This window comes from Octopus sinensis, linkage group LG1, assembly GCF_006345805.1.
Source record: "Octopus sinensis linkage group LG1, ASM634580v1, whole genome shotgun sequence".
Lineage (NCBI taxonomy): Eukaryota > Metazoa > Mollusca > Cephalopoda > Octopoda > Octopodidae > Octopus > Octopus sinensis.
The window spans coordinates 32,183,318-32,203,400 of record NC_042997.1 but is presented as its reverse complement, the minus strand read 5'-3'; the positions used below and the strand labels follow the sequence as shown (position 1 = coordinate 32,203,400).

The window sequence follows — 20,083 nt, the reverse complement described above, 5'->3', positions numbered from 1 at the left end:
GAATGGAAACCACAATCTTACAATCATGATGCTAACACCCTAACCACTAAGCCACGCGCTTCCACACACACACACATATATATATATATATATATATATATATATAATTTGTATGATTTATTCCATACTAGATGGTATATACTATAATTCAGTGTATTAGCATACATACATTTGTAAAAATGTTTGAGAATATAATTGATCCTCAGCACAATTACAAAACTGAAACCAATAAAACAAACTATTAAAAAGAAAAATACTACAGCATTCATACTGATATGGTAATATAATGTTTTAAATAATCAATTTGTCCAACCTTTCAATTAACTCTGAAGGTTGGTTAGAACCTATTGACAGAAATGCTTAATGTCAATGATTGACCTGATTCAATACTTGTCCTGCATGCATTCAACAAGTTGGAACAGGCTACCAGGTCATACAGTGTCCAGTCAAAGTTACACAGAGTCTGATGAGCCAAGCTGTTACATCACATTTGGACCCACCTAAGGTGAAATCATGTGCAAGTGTGCAAAAAGCATGTAATAGTATTAGCATGATAATGGTTCCAAATTTTGGCATAAGGTCAGCAATTTTGGAGGGAATTCCAGTATTCAACTGGCACTTATTTTATCGACACCGGTGGAATTTGAACTCAGAATGTAAAGACGGACGAAATGCTGCTAAGCATTTTGCTTGGCCATGTTAAGAATATTGCCAGTTCACTGCCCTGAATATCAGTATTATAATGACATCACACATCTGCAAATGCATTATACAGCAAATTTCTACCTTACTGATATACTTTAGTTCAAATTCAATATCAACAATTACATGAAGTCTTGCATACAACATTCAAAAATTCAATCTATATTTATTCAGTGCTTCAAAATTTTAGCTCCTTACTAATGCACATTGAACACACAACCAAACATACTAACATCTTAATGGCATTTAATAGCATAAACTATAGCAGAGTGGTCACTCCATAATCAAAAGCTTCACTATTATATACTAATGCAATCAACAGGCAACTAGGGGTGGATAAGAACATTTTAAATGGTAATGTAGTGGAAGTATTCAAAAAGATCAAAAATGAAATTTAGTCTAAGCTTGTTGTAAAATCCATTAGCCTAAACAGAATATATCAAGTAGAGGATTATATCAACTTGATATATTTAAGCCAGATATCAAGATAAGAGTTAAGCAACAAAATAGCAAATGCTCTAAATTCTACTGGGATGATGTTCTTGATTATATATATATGAGTGAAAAGAATTGCAATAGCCAAGGTCATGAGTTCAAACTCTATCACAACTGGAATTGGTTACAAGCAGGGAGACAATTTACTCTGTTAATATGGCACTAATTACAAGGGTGGAAGACTGGTAAAATTAGTAGAGAATAAAAAGAAAAAAAAAATGCCATGCAGTATTCGGTTAACTTATTTTATGTTCAACTTCCTTTTCATCGTTTTGGTGCTGATAAAATAAGTACTAGTCAAGTACTACACTGACATAACTGACCTCACTCTCCCTAAAATCTTGTAGCCTCCTGTCCATTAAGAAATCAATATTGTTACACTCACAGTTTGATAACCGACTTGTTAACCATCGTTTCCTACATACAGAAAAGGTGAAATAATGGGATGTGATATTTATGCTTTCCATAAGAGCATTAGTGATGAAAGTTTTATTCAAGAATTGCTATCACCAGACAACAGCACTATATGTAGTTGCTCATCATCATCATAATCATTGTCATCATTATCATCTGCTCTCAGATGTTGAATAACATGGATTGCTGTAATGCTATTCCAGTCTGTGTCATTGCCAAGTAAATTTTAACTCTTATCTTGATAAGTCAAACATAAAATGAATGGGAAAATAATAAGAATATTTTGATAACTCTGGTGTTATCCATGGTTAAGTATGGTCATACACAAAAAGATTCCAATCCCTTTTCTGGTGATTAGTTGGCCACAATGGGCTTTGAATTCAGAATTAATAGAGCTGGAACAAATACCACAACCTGCATGACACTAATAATTCTGCTAGTTTATCACTCTAGACTGATACCTTATTTATACCGAATGAATGAAAAAGCAAAGCTGATCTTCATGGGATTTGAACACAGAATGCTAAGTACTGAAATAAATACTGCAAGACAATTAAGGTGATGTTCTATCACTTCTGCCAATTTGCTAGCTTGTATATAGCAGCCAAATTTCTCTCAGATCACACCCTACCATCACATAAAAAAATAAAATAAAATAAAGGACATATTGGGCACTAGAGGGTTTATATATATATATATATATATATATATATAGTTAATCCAAACAAGAAAACACAAAAACACAACAACGCGAGGACGTGGAACAAATATAGTGTTATTGGACGCTCAGGAAAGAAGGAAAGAAGGAAGGTTAAATGTTTCGAGCGGAGCTCTTCGTCGGAAACATAGGAGAAGGAAAGATCGAGAGAAGAGAAGACAGAGGGAAAAAAAAATCGCCAACGGTACACACGAGGTCACATTTTATATATATATATATATATATATATATATATATATATATATAAAATGGTCAATGGTCAAGGCTGGAATAACTGCATTACATTAGTATTGTTTGTTTTGATTATAAAACAAGATCAAATTTATACAGAGAATGGTTGTAACTGAGACGATACACATCAACAATGTACTGGTATTTACTTAATTAACTGTAGAAAGTTTTGAAATCAAAATTCAGTATCAAATACTGCTGTCTAAGCATTTCATCTTAGAACTTATACTATCTCATCAATACTTCTATATAATCTAATAACATTTTACCAGTCTAAAATTGGAGTTGGGGAATGGACTTTGTGACACTGATGAATTTCCCAAAGGCACTACTGATCTAAATAATTTGCTAAGAATTATAAGAATTAATCTAAATTTCTGTGTACAGATGCCCAGAGTACAAAAGGAAATTAACTAAAAAAAAATACAAATAAAGATGCAACATCCAAACATCATTTCTATTTAGAAAGTAGAGAGTCAAAATACTCTCTTAGATTATTTCACCATTCGTCTGGCAATAAACTTAGGAAAATTAATAGCAACATTTACTTGCCAGCAGCACGGACTGGGATAATTGTGAAGTTAGCTAAAATCTCCATGCTAGCTTAGTGTATCACAAACATTCTTGTAACATCAACAGCAGCTGAAATCAAAAACAAAAACAAAAGGACTTCCCCACCTACAAACAAACTTATTATTGGCACCAGGTAAAGCTCTTCTGATGACAAGAGAAATTAGAAACTAATCCAACAGCCAGATGGAGAAAAGGAAATAAGCTGTCTGAGTAAATACGAGGATTTCTCTATCGACATACAACTCCCAACTAAACAAAGCTCAGTATAGATGAATCAAATGGCAGCTGTGGGTTCATATAATAGACAAAACTGTCTAATTAGCGCCAAATCATATTCAGTCTCAGTGATTAACTCAGCTAGCAACAATAACTAAAACCCACTAAAATTAGCACAAACCAAAATATGAAAACACTTCAATAGTTGCATTAATAGAAAAGAAATCCTAGAGTTTTGTTCAAATAAGAAGAACAAATACACAAAGATATAAGAGAAGGAGACATCAGAAGAGGAATAGATTTATTTAGAGGAAGGATTTTCAATGAACAACTTGTTGCCTATTGTAAATATGGAAACAGCAGTCTGCTTTTTCCTTCGTTTTGTTTGATTTGATAATCTTGGCTCATATACAGAAAGACATGTAGCAACCAAGATTTAATAAGCTCAAGTAATGGCTTGCAAAGTCACAAGTTCATTCTCCGATATGCATACTCTTTTACTTGTTTCAGTCATTTGACTGCGGCCATGCTGGAGCATCGCCTTTAGTCGAGTGAATCGACCCCGGGACTTATTCTTTGTAAGCCCAGTACTTATTCTATCGGTCTCTTTTTGCCGAACCGTTAAGTGACGGGGACGTAAACACACCAGCATCAGTTGTCAAGCAATGCTAGGGGGACAAACACAGACACACAAACACACATATATATATATATATATATACACATATATATGACAGGCTCAGAATATTGTACTTGAAGGATGGGTGGGGGGGATTTTCTTTTGATATTTGTAAATTATAAAAGAACTGCCTAAAAAAATTAAAACTTTGAAATATCTCAATAGTTACCTCTCTATTGCTATCACTCTTTCTCTCAAGGAATATACCCTGATTTTTGGAAACGGTGTGTCCCATTCCCAAGAAGAGTGGGCATTCTGACCCTGCCAAATATCATATCACACACATTTCCAACATCACTAACAGTCATTTACATTTGAAACAGGAATTTCTTGTTTACATCAATAAAAACAATCTAAACATTTTAAAACAACTGCCTCAAATCACACAAGATGTGTTAAGGTTATTATTTAGAATATAAATTGCACAATAATGTGTATTTACTTAATGATTCTTTCATCTCTACTTCAGAAAGTACAATGAGAGCTATGCTTTACTAATGACACCAGAACAAGACTAATATATGTCCACAGTTATTTCCTTTATTTGCTGGGGAAAAAAAAGACAATAATATTAATATTATCATTGTTATATCCATTTAGCTTTTTAATATACTTTAAATTAACTATAAGAACAATATTATTTTAAAGCCCTTACTGCAAGAACTTCAACTGGTAAGATTAGTGTGAAGTTGGATTGCTGCCTGAAAGGTCTATTGTCATTCACAATGCAACAGTTTATGGCTATTTTACCTAACTCTAAACTACTGAAGACCACCAAGCTATAAACAGATACCACAGAATAGTTCAACCCTCTACTATAAGTAGCAATGCTGGAAATGAATGAAACATTTCAATAGCTTTTTTTTCACTTGTTGAGGCTGGAGGAAAAGGCAGAACCCATGACACTGGTAGGTCTTCCAAAAGGGATGATACTGATGGCATTAATGTTCCATTTGAATTGTTGTAAGTCAATGCCTACAAGGAAGGCATGAACAAGGAGGAGATTCCAGAGGGATAATGTTCTGGGGAAGGACTCAACATAGTAATTAGTGTAGAGATAGAGAGAGATGGATGCAACAAAGATGATGAGAGGTGGAGAGACAAGTGGCTCAGAGGTGCCGGAGTGGTGGAAGTACAGGACTAATTCCAAGAAACTGAGACCATTATAGTAGCAATAGAAAAAAACCAATACCGAGTCCAAATCTAATCACGAGTGCCCCTTGCAATAGGATGGACTTTATTTTTGAGTGTCACTTCAACAATGACGTCAATAATTTATGACGCTAGCTATAGTGCATCACTTGCACATTAACGTGATTTTCACAGGAAACTGTTTAGAAATCAAAAACCCCAGAAATTATTATGGACAAGGAAACATACATACTTCAGGCAACATAGTGTATGAATTAATTCTGTGTAAAAACATTAAATTATTAATTCATATACTTGACAATATCGTGTATAATTTTCATGCCAAACATTGCATTCTATGTTTGGCTTGCAATAAAATGGTGTAGACTTACATTATTTTATTGCAGCAAAAGAAGGAAAATTACATGACAACAAAGAACATATGAATTAATAGTTCTATATAAACTACGCTAGAATGAGTCAATGAAAAAGGCTCTGCATTGTCATCAGTCTGATAAAAAGATAGCTAAATTTTCATCACATCACAACTTACTAGCTTAAAAACGGATGGACACATCGCATAATGTATTGCTAAAAACACTATGCCCGAAGTAAAAGATAGGATAATCACAGCCAGAATATCTTTGATAATAGGTATACTCAATCAAGGCTGACTTGGAGTAAACAGCAACAAACTGCTGGAATGAAACGATAAAGTGGAAGCAAAGTGGGGAAAAAGACAAAGACAGAGAATATGAATTGAAAAAAAAAGTTGTTTAACACCAAATTAACCCAGATAAAACAAACCTATTAAGAATATAGATCCTTACCAGCTGTCCTATGTTTTTATATATTTATACACAGGATTACATTAACAAGATGGACTTTTCCTTCTTTTTTATTTTTTTTTTTTGTAAGACGGCAAAGTGATCTGCGTTAAGATTTGGCTGTTATTTCTAACTAGCTTTTCTTGTTTGCTCAAGTCAACAATCGTTGACCTAAATATTTAATATAATCATTGCATAAACAAATTAATTAACTTACATGTAACTAAAGAGAGGAATTAGGAAAATACGAAGTGAAAATTATCGTTTAATTATTGCTTCTTGAAGATAATTATTGAAATAGGGTAGTTTCTTTTTTTCTTAAGAGAAGAAAAAAAGAAAATTTAACAGGAAAAAAATTCTGTATACAGACTCTGAAGAGTATGAAATCTGAGGATTTGAAATATCATCATCATTGTGGTCATAGCATGTCATTAAGAAGTTTGCATTACAAACATTTAGTTCGAGGTTAAATCAAACAACATTTGATAAATGCTTTCTACTATGGCACTGTATACTAAAAGAGCCTCGTGAGTGAAATTTCGCAGAAGACAATTACATGAGAGAGAGAGAGAGAGTGTGGGGGGGGGGGGTTAGGTAGGTACATATGTGCAGAATACCAAAATTGGTTTGTTTCAACAGAAATACTTGAATTTAGTTACACTCTGTTTATGCCCCTTTATGCCCAGTTCAACATTACTGTTACACACCATATAACGGTGATAAAGTAAGTAATCAAGAAAATGTTGTGGTGGACATAATGAACTAAAATTCTTGATGGTGGTGCTCCAGTATAGCAACAGTTCAATGACAAACTAATAAGAAGAATAAATAATTATTTCTCTGGACTGTGCCAGTGCCCGCAGACTGGCTCCTGTGCTGGTGGCATGTAAACAGCACCATCTGAACATGGTCAATGCCAGTGCTCCCAGACTGGCTCCTGTACTGGTGGCATGTAAACAGCAACATCTGAACATGGTCAATGCCAGTGCTGCCTGACCGGTGGCATGTAAAAAGCACCATTCGAGCATGGTCAATGATAGTGCTACCTGACTGGCCCCTGTGCCTGTGGCATGTATAAAGCACCATCTGAACGTGGCTAAGGCCAGTGCTGCCTGACTGGTTCCCATGCCCGTAGCATGTAAAAAGCACCATTTGAGTGTGGTTGATGCCAGTGGTTGGTGCAGGTGGCACATAAAAAGCACCTAATACACTCTCAGAGTGGTTGCCATTAGGAAGGGTATCCAACTGTAGAAACCTTGCCAGATCAGATTGGAGCCTGGTGCAGCCTACTCGCTTGCAAGTCTTCAGTCAAACCGTTCAATCCATGCCGGCATGGAAAGCAGGCATTAAACGATGATGATGATGATATATGATATATATATTCTATGTTCATTTTCCTAGGTTACCATTGGTTTGTCACAACCAAAACGCAGCAGAGAGTCAAAGCAGATGATACAGTTCCATTGGCAGATGGCTATGAAAAAGTACAAGAAATTGTTGATGTTCTAAAAGAACAAAGTGACAAGAAAGGTCTAAATATGAATATAAACAAAGACAATGGTTATTAATAAAACAAAAGGAAGCAACTATCAAGATAAATGGACAGATGCTTGAGCAAGTATTTAGGATTAAAAAAAAATAACTCAGGAGGATCACTGTGAAGAATTTATTCAGAGAATAAATAAAGCTAAAACAACATTTATAGGTATGAAAAATACTTTCGCTTCAAAAGACATAACTGCATCTAAAATTAAGGCTAGTAAACTGTTGTAAGTATGTCACTTGTATATTATAGGGTAGAAACTTGCATACAGTTATGAAGAAAAAGGTGGAAGCTTTTGGGATGTGCATCTTTTGCAGATTGGGCAGGATAAGCTGGAAAGATAGGGTAATAAATGGTGTAGTACTAGACAAGCTGAAAGAGCAAAGGCACTTATTGTTGAGAATCAAGTCCACAATGCTATCATATTTTGGACATGCAATGCATATTTGAGTCACTGCTCAAGACCATTCAGATACACACACATATATATATATATATATATATATATATATATATGACAGGCTCAGAATACTGTACTTGAAGGATGTGGGATTTTCTTTTGATATTTGTAAATTATAAAAGAACTGCCTAAAAAATTAAAACTTTGAAATATCTCAATAGTTACTTCTCTATTGCTATCACTCTTTCTTTCAAGGAATATAACCTTATTTTTGGAAACAAATGTGTCCCATTCCCAAGAAGAGTGGGCATTCTGACCCTGCCAAATATCGTATCACACTCATTTCCAACATCACTAACAGCCATTTACATTTGAAACAGGAATTTCTTGTTTACATCAATAAAAACAATCTAAACATTTTAAAACAACTGCCTCAAATCACACAAGATGTGTTAAGGTTATTATTTAGAATATAAATTGCACAACAATGTATATTTACTTAATGATTCTTTCATCTCTACTTCAGAAAGTACAATGAGAGCTATGCTTTACTAATGACACCAGAACAAGACTAATATATGTCCACAGATATTTCCTTTATTTGCTGGGGAAAAAAAAGACAATAATATTAATATTATCATTGTTATATCCATTTAGCTTTTTAATATACTTTAAATTAACTATAAGAACAATATTATTTTAAAGCCCTTACTGTAAGAACTTCAACTGGTAAGATTAGTGTGAAGTTGGATTGCTGCCTGAAAGGTCTATTGTCATTCACAATGCAACAGTTTATGGCTATTTTACCTAACTCTAAACTACTGAAGACCACCAAGCTATAAACAGATACCACAGAATAGTTCAACCCTCTACTATAAGTAGCAATGCTGGAAATGAATGAAACATTTCAATAGCTTTTTTTTCACTTGTTGAGGCTGGAGGAAAAGGCAGAACCCATGACACTGGTAGGTCTTCCAAAAGGGATGATACTGATGGCATTAATGTTCCATTTGAATTGTTGTAAGTCAATGCCTACAAGGAAGGCATGAACAAGGAGGAGATTCCAGAGGGATAATGTTCTGGGGAAGGACTCAACATAGTAATTAGTGTAGAGATAGAGAGAGATGGATGCAACAAAGATGATGAGAGGTGGAGAGACAAGTGGCTCAGAGGTGCCGGAGTGGTGGAAGTACAGGACTAATTCCAAGAAACTGAGACCATTATAGTAGCAATAGAAAAAAACCAATACCGAGTCCAAATCTAATCACGAGTGCCCCTTGCAATAGGATGGACTTTATTTTTGAGTGTCACTTCAACAATGACGTCAATAATTTATGACGTTAGCTATAGTGCATCACTTGCACATTAACGTGATTTTCACAGGAAACTGTTTAGAAATCAAAAACCCCAGAAATTATTATGGACAAGGAAACATACATACTTCAGGCAACATAGTGTATGAATTAATTCTGTGTAAAAACATTAAATTATTAATTCATATACTTGACAATATCGTGTATAATTTTCATGCCAAAAGTTGCATTCTATGTTTGGCTTGCAATAAAATGGTGTAGACTTACATTATTTTATTGCAGCAAAAGAAGGAAAATTACATAAGACAACAAAGAACATATGAATTAATAGTTCTATATAAACTACGCTAGAATGAGTCAATGAAAAAGGCTCTGCATTGTCATCAGTCTGATAAAAAGATAGCTAAATTTTCATCACATCACAACTTACTAGCTTAAAAACGGATGGACACATCGCATAATGTATTGCTAAAAACACTATGCCCGAAGTAAAAGATAGGATGATCACAGCCAGAATATCTTTGATAATAGGTATACTCAATCAAGGCTGACTTGGAGTAAACAGCAACAAACTGCTGGAATGAAACGATAGAGTGGAAGCAAAGTGGGGGAAAAGACAAAGACAGAAGTTGTTTAACACCAAATTAACCCAGATAAAACAAACCTATTAAGAATATAGATCCTTACCAGCTGTCCTATGTTTTTATATATTTATACACAGGATTACATTAACAAAATGGACTTCTCCTTTTTTTTTTTTTTTGTAAGACGTTAAGATTTGGCTGTTATTTCTAACTAGCTTTTCTTGTTTGCTCAAGTCAACAATCGTTGACCTAAATATTTAATATAATCATTGCATAAACAAATTAATTAACTTACATGTAACTAAAGAGAAGAATTAGGAAAACACGAAGTGAAAATTATCGTTTAATTATTGCTTCTTGAAGATAATTATTGAAATAGGGTAGTTTCTTTTTTTCTTAAGAGAAGAAAAAAAGAAAATTTAACAGGAAAAAAATTCTGTATACAGACTCTGAAGAGTATGAAATCTGAGGATTTGAAATATCATCATCATTGTGGTCATAGCATGTCATTAAGAAGTTTGCATTACAAACATTTAGTTCGAGGTTAAATCAAACAACATTTGATAAATGCTTTCTACTATGGCACTGTATACTAAAAGAGCCTCGTGAGTGAAATTTCGCAGAAGACAATTACATGAGAGAGAGAGAGAGAGTGTGTGGGGGGGGGGGGGGGTAGGTAGGTAGGTACATATGTGCAGAATACCAAAATTGGTTTGTTTCAACAGAAATACTTGAATTTAGTTACACTCTGTTTATGCCCCTTTATGCCCAGTTCAACATTACTGTTACACACCATATAACGGTGATAAAGTAAGTAATCAAGAAAATGTTGTGGTGGACATAATGAACTAAAATTCTTGATGGTGGTGCTCCAGTATAGCAACAGTTCAATGACAAACTAATAAGAAGAATAAATAATTATTTCTCTGGACTGTGCCAGTGCCCGCAGACTGGCTCCTGTGCTGGTGGCATGTAAACAGCACCATCTGAACATGGTCAATGCCAGTGCTCCCAGACTGGCTCCTGTACTGGTGGCATGTAAACAGCAACATCTGAACATGGTCAATGCCAGTGCTGCCTGACCGGTGGCATGTAAAAAGCACCATTCGAGCATGGTCAATGATAGTGCTACATGACTGGCCCCTGTGCCTGTGGCATGTATAAAGCACCATCTGAACGTGGCTAAGGCAAATGGTGCTGCCGGACTGGTTCCCATGCCCGTAGCATGTAAAAAGCACCATTTGAGTGTGGTTGATGCCAGTGGTTGGTGCAGGTGGCACATAAAAAGCACCTAATACACTCTCAGAGTGGTTGCCATTAGGAAGGGTATCCAACTGTAGAAACCTTGCCAGATCAGATTGGAGCCTGGTGCAGCCTACTCGCTTGCAAGTCTTCAGTCAAACCGTTCAATCCATGCCGGCATGGAAAGCAGGCATTAAACGATGATGATGATGATATATGATATATATATTCTATGTTCATTTTCCTAGGTTACCATTGGTTTGTCACAACCAAAACGCAGCAGAGAGTCAAAGCAGATGATACAGTTCCATTGGCAGATGGCTATGAAAAAGTACAAGAAATGTTGATGTTCTAAAAGAGCAAAGTGACAAGAAAGGTCTAAATATGAATATAAACAAAGACAATGGTTATTAATAAAACAAAAGGAAGCAACTATCAAGATAAATGGACAGATGCTTGAGCAAGTATTTAGGATTAAAAAAAATAACTCAGGAGGATCACTGTGAAGAATTTATTCAGAGAATAAATAAAGCTAAAACAACATTTATAGGTATGAAAAATACTTTCGCTTCAAAAGACATAACTGCATCTAAAATTAAGGCTAGTAAACTGTTGTAAGTATGTCACTTGTATATTATAGGGTAGAAACTTGCATACAGTTATGAAGAAAAAGGTGGAAGCTTTTGGGATGTGCATCTTTTGCAGATTGGGCAGGATAAGCTGGAAAGATAGGGTAATAAATGGTGTAGTACTAGACAAGCTGAAAGAGCAAAGGCACTTATTGTTGAGAATCAAGTCCACAATGCTATCATATTTTGGACATGCAATGCATATTGAGTCACTGCTCAAGACCATTCAGATAGGAAGTGTTGGGGGGAAGAAGATAAGAGGCTTTGAAAGACATTTGTGGACTGATAGACATCCAAAGGGACTAGAAACAAGAGCCTGGCTGATTGTATCCATGCTGATGTATCCAGATGGAATTGGAGAATGTCTTGGCAAGCCAACCAACCCTTGGACACAGTGAGGGCACTAAGCTGATAATGTGTCTGTATAAAACACTTATTTAATGAAAAAGAATATATCATTACATCAACAGAACATTACTTTCTTTTTACTTTCTCTTATTCCCATATCTGTCTCTCTTCAATAAAATATTGTTCATTCACACATAGTGTGTACCTGTGTATATATATGTCTCTTGGTCTTGTATGTATGTTGCTGTATGTTTTGCCAGTGTGTTTGTGCAATCAAATCTATTATTTGAAGTGTGTGTGTGTGTATTTGATGCCTGACACATTTATCTTAGTCATATGTATTATGTACATGCATTTTCATATGTATGTCTGTGTACCTCTTCCTGCTCCCATACACATTCTTCTCCATTGTATATCATCCATCAATGGAGAGAAATTGTGCTTCCATGTCGATACAAAGGTCTTGAGATTCCAAGTTTCAGAAATGTACTGTAAGTTATCTCAAGCAAAAAAAAAAGCTTGTGTTTAAGAGTACGTTGGGTGAAACATCTTACCACCACAATGGTGTTTTTGCTAACAACACCATACACACACAAACAGAAAAACTAACAGTGCATTTTAATATTAAATTAATGCATAACAGAGAAAGACTAATGAGGACAATCGCAGGAAGTTGGCTCTCACAGAGAAGATAATGCAGGATTTAGATGTGATGCTGAGGAAACTCATCTAACTGATGCCAACAAGGAAAAACAAAAGTGGTGTGTAGCTAGTGTGATACACTATGAGATATGCTATCAATGGATTAACTCTGCAACAGTTTCCTTTCCATGATGATTCTATTTCATTTCAATAATGTACCCAATGCCCTTGAATTGAGAAAAAGCATTAAATTCCATATGCTACTGGCCCAAGAACTCATACTCTACAATTGAATACCTCAAGTTATGGAAAATTTGCTATTATTTATTTGTACTAGAACATATGGTAGTGTCAGAAATCTGAAGATTATTTTATTTATTAATTTTACTCTATAGAAACAAACATTATAACACTTAAGTGTGATAGTATGTTTGGCTGAACTCAGCTGTGGAGAACATTTCTCTTCACCTTACTTATAGAAAGGTTGTATGAATGCATATATCCACATTTCAATATCGTAAACACATATATATATATATATACACATATATATATATATATAACTTGGTACTTGATCAATATACTAAAATGAAAAATAAAATTCTTATAAAAGGTAACTAAGTATGTAAAATTATTGTTAGGAGAATAATGGAAAATATCTCGCTATGCTAGCTATGTGGTTATAGTTCATTAGTTCCATGTGGTTGCTTCCAGATCACAGATATTTCTCAAGTAGTGGTGGTGGTGAAAATGATGATGGTGCTGGAGAGGATGGTGATGTTGGTGAAGATGATAAAACGCCAATACTATTCAGTGACTGCTCCTTTAAGAGTGGTTTCAGAGACTGTACAGCTTAATGTTAAAATAGTGTACTAGCTTAGCTTTAGAAAATAAATATTCGAAATATAGCCAAAGAAAGGTTTTCGGTTTCTTTACACAGTGGCCAAGTTGGTAAAGGATGGGGGAGGGGTGGGGAATTTTGTGATAGTGAGCATCTTGGAACCACATTGTTCTATACATATTTTATTGACAAGTGTTATTAAATTGCTCTAAGTAAAATTCAAGGCACTTTCTTGGAGTGGATTAAAAAAAGAAAAAAAGAGGAGCCTTTTTAAAAATATTCTTGCAAATCAAAGACTAGATTTCTTTTGTTTTTTTTTATATTTTCTGAATATATACTCTTTTGTTAGGTATGTCCAGTAGTTTAACACAACTAGTTGACTGACTAATATAAAAGGTTAAACTTGTCTCTGATGTTAAATTCTGGGGAATATACATTTATTTCTTCAGTTAAGACTTTATTTAGAATACGATCTGATCTCAGAGATGTCTGTTGGGACTAAAACAATTGTATCGCAGTAGAATTATTATAGCCATTAAAAATACACGTTCAAATGTTATCTTCAATTTTATTATATTTTATTATGTTGTAATAATAATAATATATATATTGTTAAGCGTCAAAGTCTTTTTCATAGTACATTTATGATCATTATGATCAGGTCACCGATACTCTACTTCATTGTAACCCATTATTTATTAGCCTTGTGTAAAATCTAAAACTATTGTTAGTAGGATAATGGAAAATTTCTCGCTATATTAAAATAAAGACCAAAAAAATTGCTTAAAGCTTCCTTGAGCTTAAGTCTTATCACAACACACCATCTTGGATAGAAAAGGTAACAGAATAAGGTGGCAAGCTGGCAGAAGCATTAGCATGCTGGGCAAAATGTTTAGCGGTATTTTGTCTCTTTACACTCCGAGTTCAAATTCCGCCAAAGTCAACTTTGCCTTTCAACCTTTCGGAGGTCGAAAAATTATGTACCAGTTGCATACTGGTGTCGATCAAATCGATTGGCCCCCGCTCTCCCCAAAAATTTTGGGCCTTGTGCCTAGAGTAGAAAAGGGAGTAACAGAAGTAATATTGGTTTAAAATTTTTGGCACAAGGTCAGCATTTTGGGGTGGTGGGGTAAGTCAATTACAACAACTCCAGTGCTCAACTGGCACTAATTTTATTGACCCTGAAAGAATAAACAACTAAGTCAACCATGGAGGAATTTGAACTCAGAATGTAAAGAAAGATGAAATGGCGCTAAGCATTTTGCTTGGTATGCTAACGATTCTTTCAGCTCACCATCATAAACAGAAGAAATATCTATTTCTTTACAACCCACAAGGGGTTAAACACAGAAGGGACAAACAAAGACAGACACATGGATTAAGTTGATTATATCGACCCCAGTGCGTAACTGGTACTTATTTAATTGACCCTGAAAGGATGAAAGGCAAAGTCGACCTCGGCGGAATTTGAACTCAGAACGTAGCGGCAGACGAAATACTGCTAAGCATTTTGCCTGGCATGCTAACGATTCTGCCAGCTCGCTGCCTTAACAGAAGAAATATCGTGACATCAACACACTTAGGTTACAAGATAACTTCCTGTCAACTAAAACATTTGGACTGACTTGTATGTAGATCATTAAGCAACAGTTTACAAACTGTTATTAGATACAAAGGATATGATTATAGATGTATGAGACACTTAATTTAACACAGTGTTGTAGTATCTTCCGCTTTGCTAAAGGAACAAAGTATCAGTTCTATTTGAATGAGGCAAACGTTGGACGTGGATTTTCTTAACTTCTTAAAACAGCCTCGTGAACAGAAAGCAAAAACGAATAAAGAGCTGGGGATGTAGCTCAGTTGTAGAGCATTCGCTTTGCATGTGAAAGGCCCCGGGTTCGATCCCCGGCATCTCCATAAGATCTTTTTTTAAATGGCGGTGCCCCAGCATGGCCACAGCTTGTGAGCTCAAACTAGATAAAAAAAAAATTTTTTTTTAAAAGAGCTGGGGAGAGGGACTGAAGAAAGAATATCAAAAAATATTCTGGAATTTATATAAATCACTTTATTTGGTTGTGACACTTCAATTGAAATAGCAAAATGAATGGATAAATAAAGAAACAAAGAGAGAGAGAGAGAGAGAGACCCTGGTACTAATGATGGAACCTCTATATAACCACTTGACTTGCTAGAAATAGCAGTCAAAACTCCTCCCGATCATACTTGCTTGTATGAGATGAATCAGATAAAGTAGTCCTAGATACAGTAAATCTGAATAACAGATGGAGATTGTTATGATTGGAATGTCTTTGCCCATAGTATCACCAAATCAGGGTCAACCAGGGGTTTAACAACAAGAATTAAGGTGCAAAATACACACACACACACACACAATTCCTTATCTTCCTTAATTCATCCTACAGATGAGAAATTTCTTGTTTATTTGATGTCAAGAGCCTTTTCAATCCCTAAATAAATCTAAGCCTCAGTTTATCCACCCTAAGCCCTAACAACATTTTTATCTTCACCCACTATTTTTAAACTGCCAATATTCCCACTGCAATAGATATTCAAGTCTGTGTGGAAGTGCATGTACATATATTTCTATCATATTTCATATATATATATTATATATATATATATATATATATATATGTACACACACACACATATTTCTTTCTATCATGCTGTAATTGTGTGAATATGTGATACACAAATTCAGTAAAAATTTGTTTTGGTTAATAGAAGAGAAAAAGGGAAGGAGGACCAAAAAGGATTTTTTTAGTTTTTTGGGGTTTTTTTTTTTTTTGACAGTTCTACAAGTGAAAGAAATCAAATACAAAGGTGAGCTTTATGCTTGTGGGGAAACCCTTTACTTTAATCAGTTTCAAGTGATAAATGATAAGATTGAGGAAATATGTCATTTCAGTTGCCATGTTCCAGATAAGCAGTTTTATGAGATGGGAAATGAATAAAGAAATTGATGAGATGTGAAAGTGAGGAAAAGAGGGAGGGAGGGGGGAAGGGACAGAGAAGGAGGGCAAGAAAGAGAGACCTCAAGGTACATAAATGCAGATACTCAGCAACATGAGTCATCTGATCAGTCCATACACACACACACATATACCAAAAAGTGTGTGTGTGTGTGTGTGTGTGTGTGAAAGTGCATATATGCATGCCTGTCCATGTATGTGGATGTGTGCATATACCAGTCATCCATGTGCATGTGTAATGCTTTGCCTATATGCTTGTATATCACCTATCTATGTGCTACATATATGCATGCAAGTATTTCCTGCCTGCCTGCCTCTGTGTGTAGGTGTGCCAATTATTTTATGTGTCTTAACATTTTCGATACATTATCAAGCAAGGGGCAGTGGTGCCTTTTAGAGCCCAATTAACACAAGCAAAATGAACATCCAGCAGGACCCAAGGAAATGTCCTTTGTGATATTCTGATATTCTTCAGTTTTCTTTTCCTTGTTCCAGACATAGGACTGTGACCATGCTGGGATATTACCTTGAAAAGTTTTAGTCTAACAAATCAACCCCAGTACATATTTTTTTTTCAAAATTTGGTACTTAGTTTTATTGGTCTTTTATGCAGAACCACTAAATTATGGGGACATAAACAAACCAACACCAATTGTTAGGCAGTGGGGTAGGGACAAACACAAACACATATATACAATGGGCTTCAACACAGTTCCCAACTACCAAATTCCCTCACAAGGCACAGGTCAGCCTGGGGCTATAATAGAAGGTGCTATTGCCAAAGGTGCTGTGCAGTGGGACTGAACCCCAAACTACATGATTGCAAAGAGAGTTGCTAAACTATACAGCCATGCCTGCACCTATGTACACATTATAGATACAAAACTCTTAAAACTTTCAGCTTGGTGCATCCTCCCATATACACATACATACAATTGTGGATACACATCTACACACTGAATTCAATGATTGTTGCAAGGTTAGGAAACAGTGTAACTGGGAAGATGATGGTAGAGAAAAAAAAGGATGAAGTGAAAAATACTGGACAACTAATTATATACATGACTATGACAACATGATATAAAGGCTTTTGTCCATAAATCATAGTTGTGTGATCCGTGGCAGGAAGGGCCTCGAGTGTTGAAACTACGCTGGACTAGAAACCATTCTGAACTTGCTGTTGGCCTATTGTACTGTATGTGTAACAGTTGATTTCACATCCACCAATATCTAGATGGATGGATACCTATGGCATGGATTTAATCCTAGTTTATATCTACAACTGCGAGTAGTTGGTGAAATAGAAACATGTGTAGGTCATTGTAATATGCTGTATAAAATTATAAAATAAATTGTGGATGAACAAGCCCCCATACTCTTTATCATTAATAATTATACATGTGTGTGTGTGTGTGTGGTGTGTGTGTGTGTGAATTAAGGCTACCATTGGTTTCATGTTAAGAAAAGTAGGAAAATATCCTAGTGTCTCAATTTTTCAAGCCAATTGCATGGAGAAAAGTGTTTGCCTCCATTTTGGAAAACAAAGAAATTATACCCAGCAATGTGGTACTGAGCACTCATTTTCTTCATTCAACTTTTACATGTGTGTGTGTGTGTATGTATATATATATATATATATATATTATATATATATACATACACACGCACACACACATTTGTGTATACAAATAGAAGAAAAGTTATATGTAATATATATATATATATAAAACATGCATACCTATACATTGAGAGAGAGAAAGAGTAATAGAGTAATAATCTGGGAGATATTGCTTTAATTAGTTTACCAGATTTCAACCCACAAACATACTCACATACTTTATCTGCATTACTATTTATCTTTCTTCAGTAGGCATACATATAGCCAGATTTTGTTTTTAATATATTTTCTTATGTAAAGAGAGACGGTAGCTCAATTCAATCAATGACAGTGTAATACTTATTCTCATTTTATTGATATCTTGTAGAATGAAAAGCACAGTGGACTCCACTGGAAACTGAACTTAGGATAGCAAAATCTCCAAACTAAATACAATAAAGTTTCTGCTACAGTGTTATAATCATTCGGTTAACCAAAACTTTTCAACAGTTAGAGAATTATTCACTATCAAGTAAATGTGTCCCATAAACCAACAGATGCTCCAATGTTTGTTAGACACAAGTTTACTTCACCTATGCTACTAATATCCATCCTGTTTTAAGAATAGGCTAGTATTTGAAGGAAGATTTGGTTGAAATTTCTTCCAAGTCCAGCAATCGCACAAAGGTTTCCTCATTGATGGAGATAGGGTTTAACTGGGAAGATGGATTTTAGGGGTTGCATCTTGTCCATTGGTTGACTACTTGCAAACCATACACCTGCTCAATGAAAGCCAACCTGGGGCTTCTATAACAATATATGATAATATCTCAACCTATGGAGAAGGCATGAATAAACCCTATCCTAAAATATCAGGCCTTTGTAACTAGTCAAAAAACAAGAAAAATATCATTCTCAGTTAAAAAAAAGATCAGCAATTTCTTCATTGCCCATAAAGAAGGTTAAACAATAAACTGCATGAAAACTGAGCACAAGCGGGCCAAAAGAAAGATTTGTATTAAACATTAAATGCATCACACTTGTACATGCATGCAATGTGAATGGACCATGAGTATTGGTTGAAATCAGGATGCGTACTGTCTGCAAAAGTCACCAGAGAATGAAGACTATGACAGAAGAATAGATGTAAATAGAAGTATATTTTTTGTGCACTCTTTAGAAGTTAGAAAACTGTATCTGTTATACAAAAATGTTATAACTTTCCAAATAAAAATGTTTAAAATGATATCAGTGCATGTCTTTTGCTATATGAATATTCTGTGGTTACATTCAGTTCAGTAAGTGGCCCAAATATGGAAAAATTATCCCTGAAATATTATATATAACAGATGTTTACTCAACATTAGATATACAACGAGGTTTGCAATATCTCTTTATTTCACCTTCAATCAATCTTTATATACCATCCCACATGAAATTACTAATAATATTTTGCACAGACTACAAGTCAGATACAATGTATTACCACGAAACATATCATATTCATATTAGTTCATGAATGAAATTATTCAACACTGAGGTTAAAATACTGCAGCTTTAACATGGAAACACACACACACATGCCCTATAAAATCTCAATGCTTAATAATGCCTAATTTCATTTACATGTAGCCACATATTCTTGGCGAAGAAGAGAAATATATTTTCCTTCTACAGAATAAGACCTTAAAACTATCAGTCATTGAGGTTATTCTCACAATACCTGGTGTCTTCATTTCATTCCACCCAAGTAGCTTGATGTATGGAAATAAGTGAACTGCCTCAAATATGTATACAACAAAAATACCTGCAAGATTAAATCTCGAGTAAAGAATAAATAATCCAGCTCTTGGCCATTTCATTTGTACAGACATGCACACACACACACACACACACACACCACACACACACAAAAGAGTCTCAGTGCCCTTTAGAAGTTGAAGAGAGGAAAAAAAAAACCAT

General features: G+C 34.9%; 1 protein-coding gene and 1 non-coding gene across 2 annotated transcripts in view; one reads left to right on the top strand and one right to left on the bottom strand.

The window, feature by feature from the left end:
• Window positions 1-20,083, bottom strand: part of LOC115210466 — a 338,193-nt gene that overhangs the window by 281,107 nt on the left and 37,003 nt on the right. The window lies entirely within an intron of this gene.
• On the top strand, window positions 15,377-15,448 carry Trnaa-ugc. Its single transcript has one exon. It is a non-coding gene; the product is annotated as a tRNA-Ala (tRNA).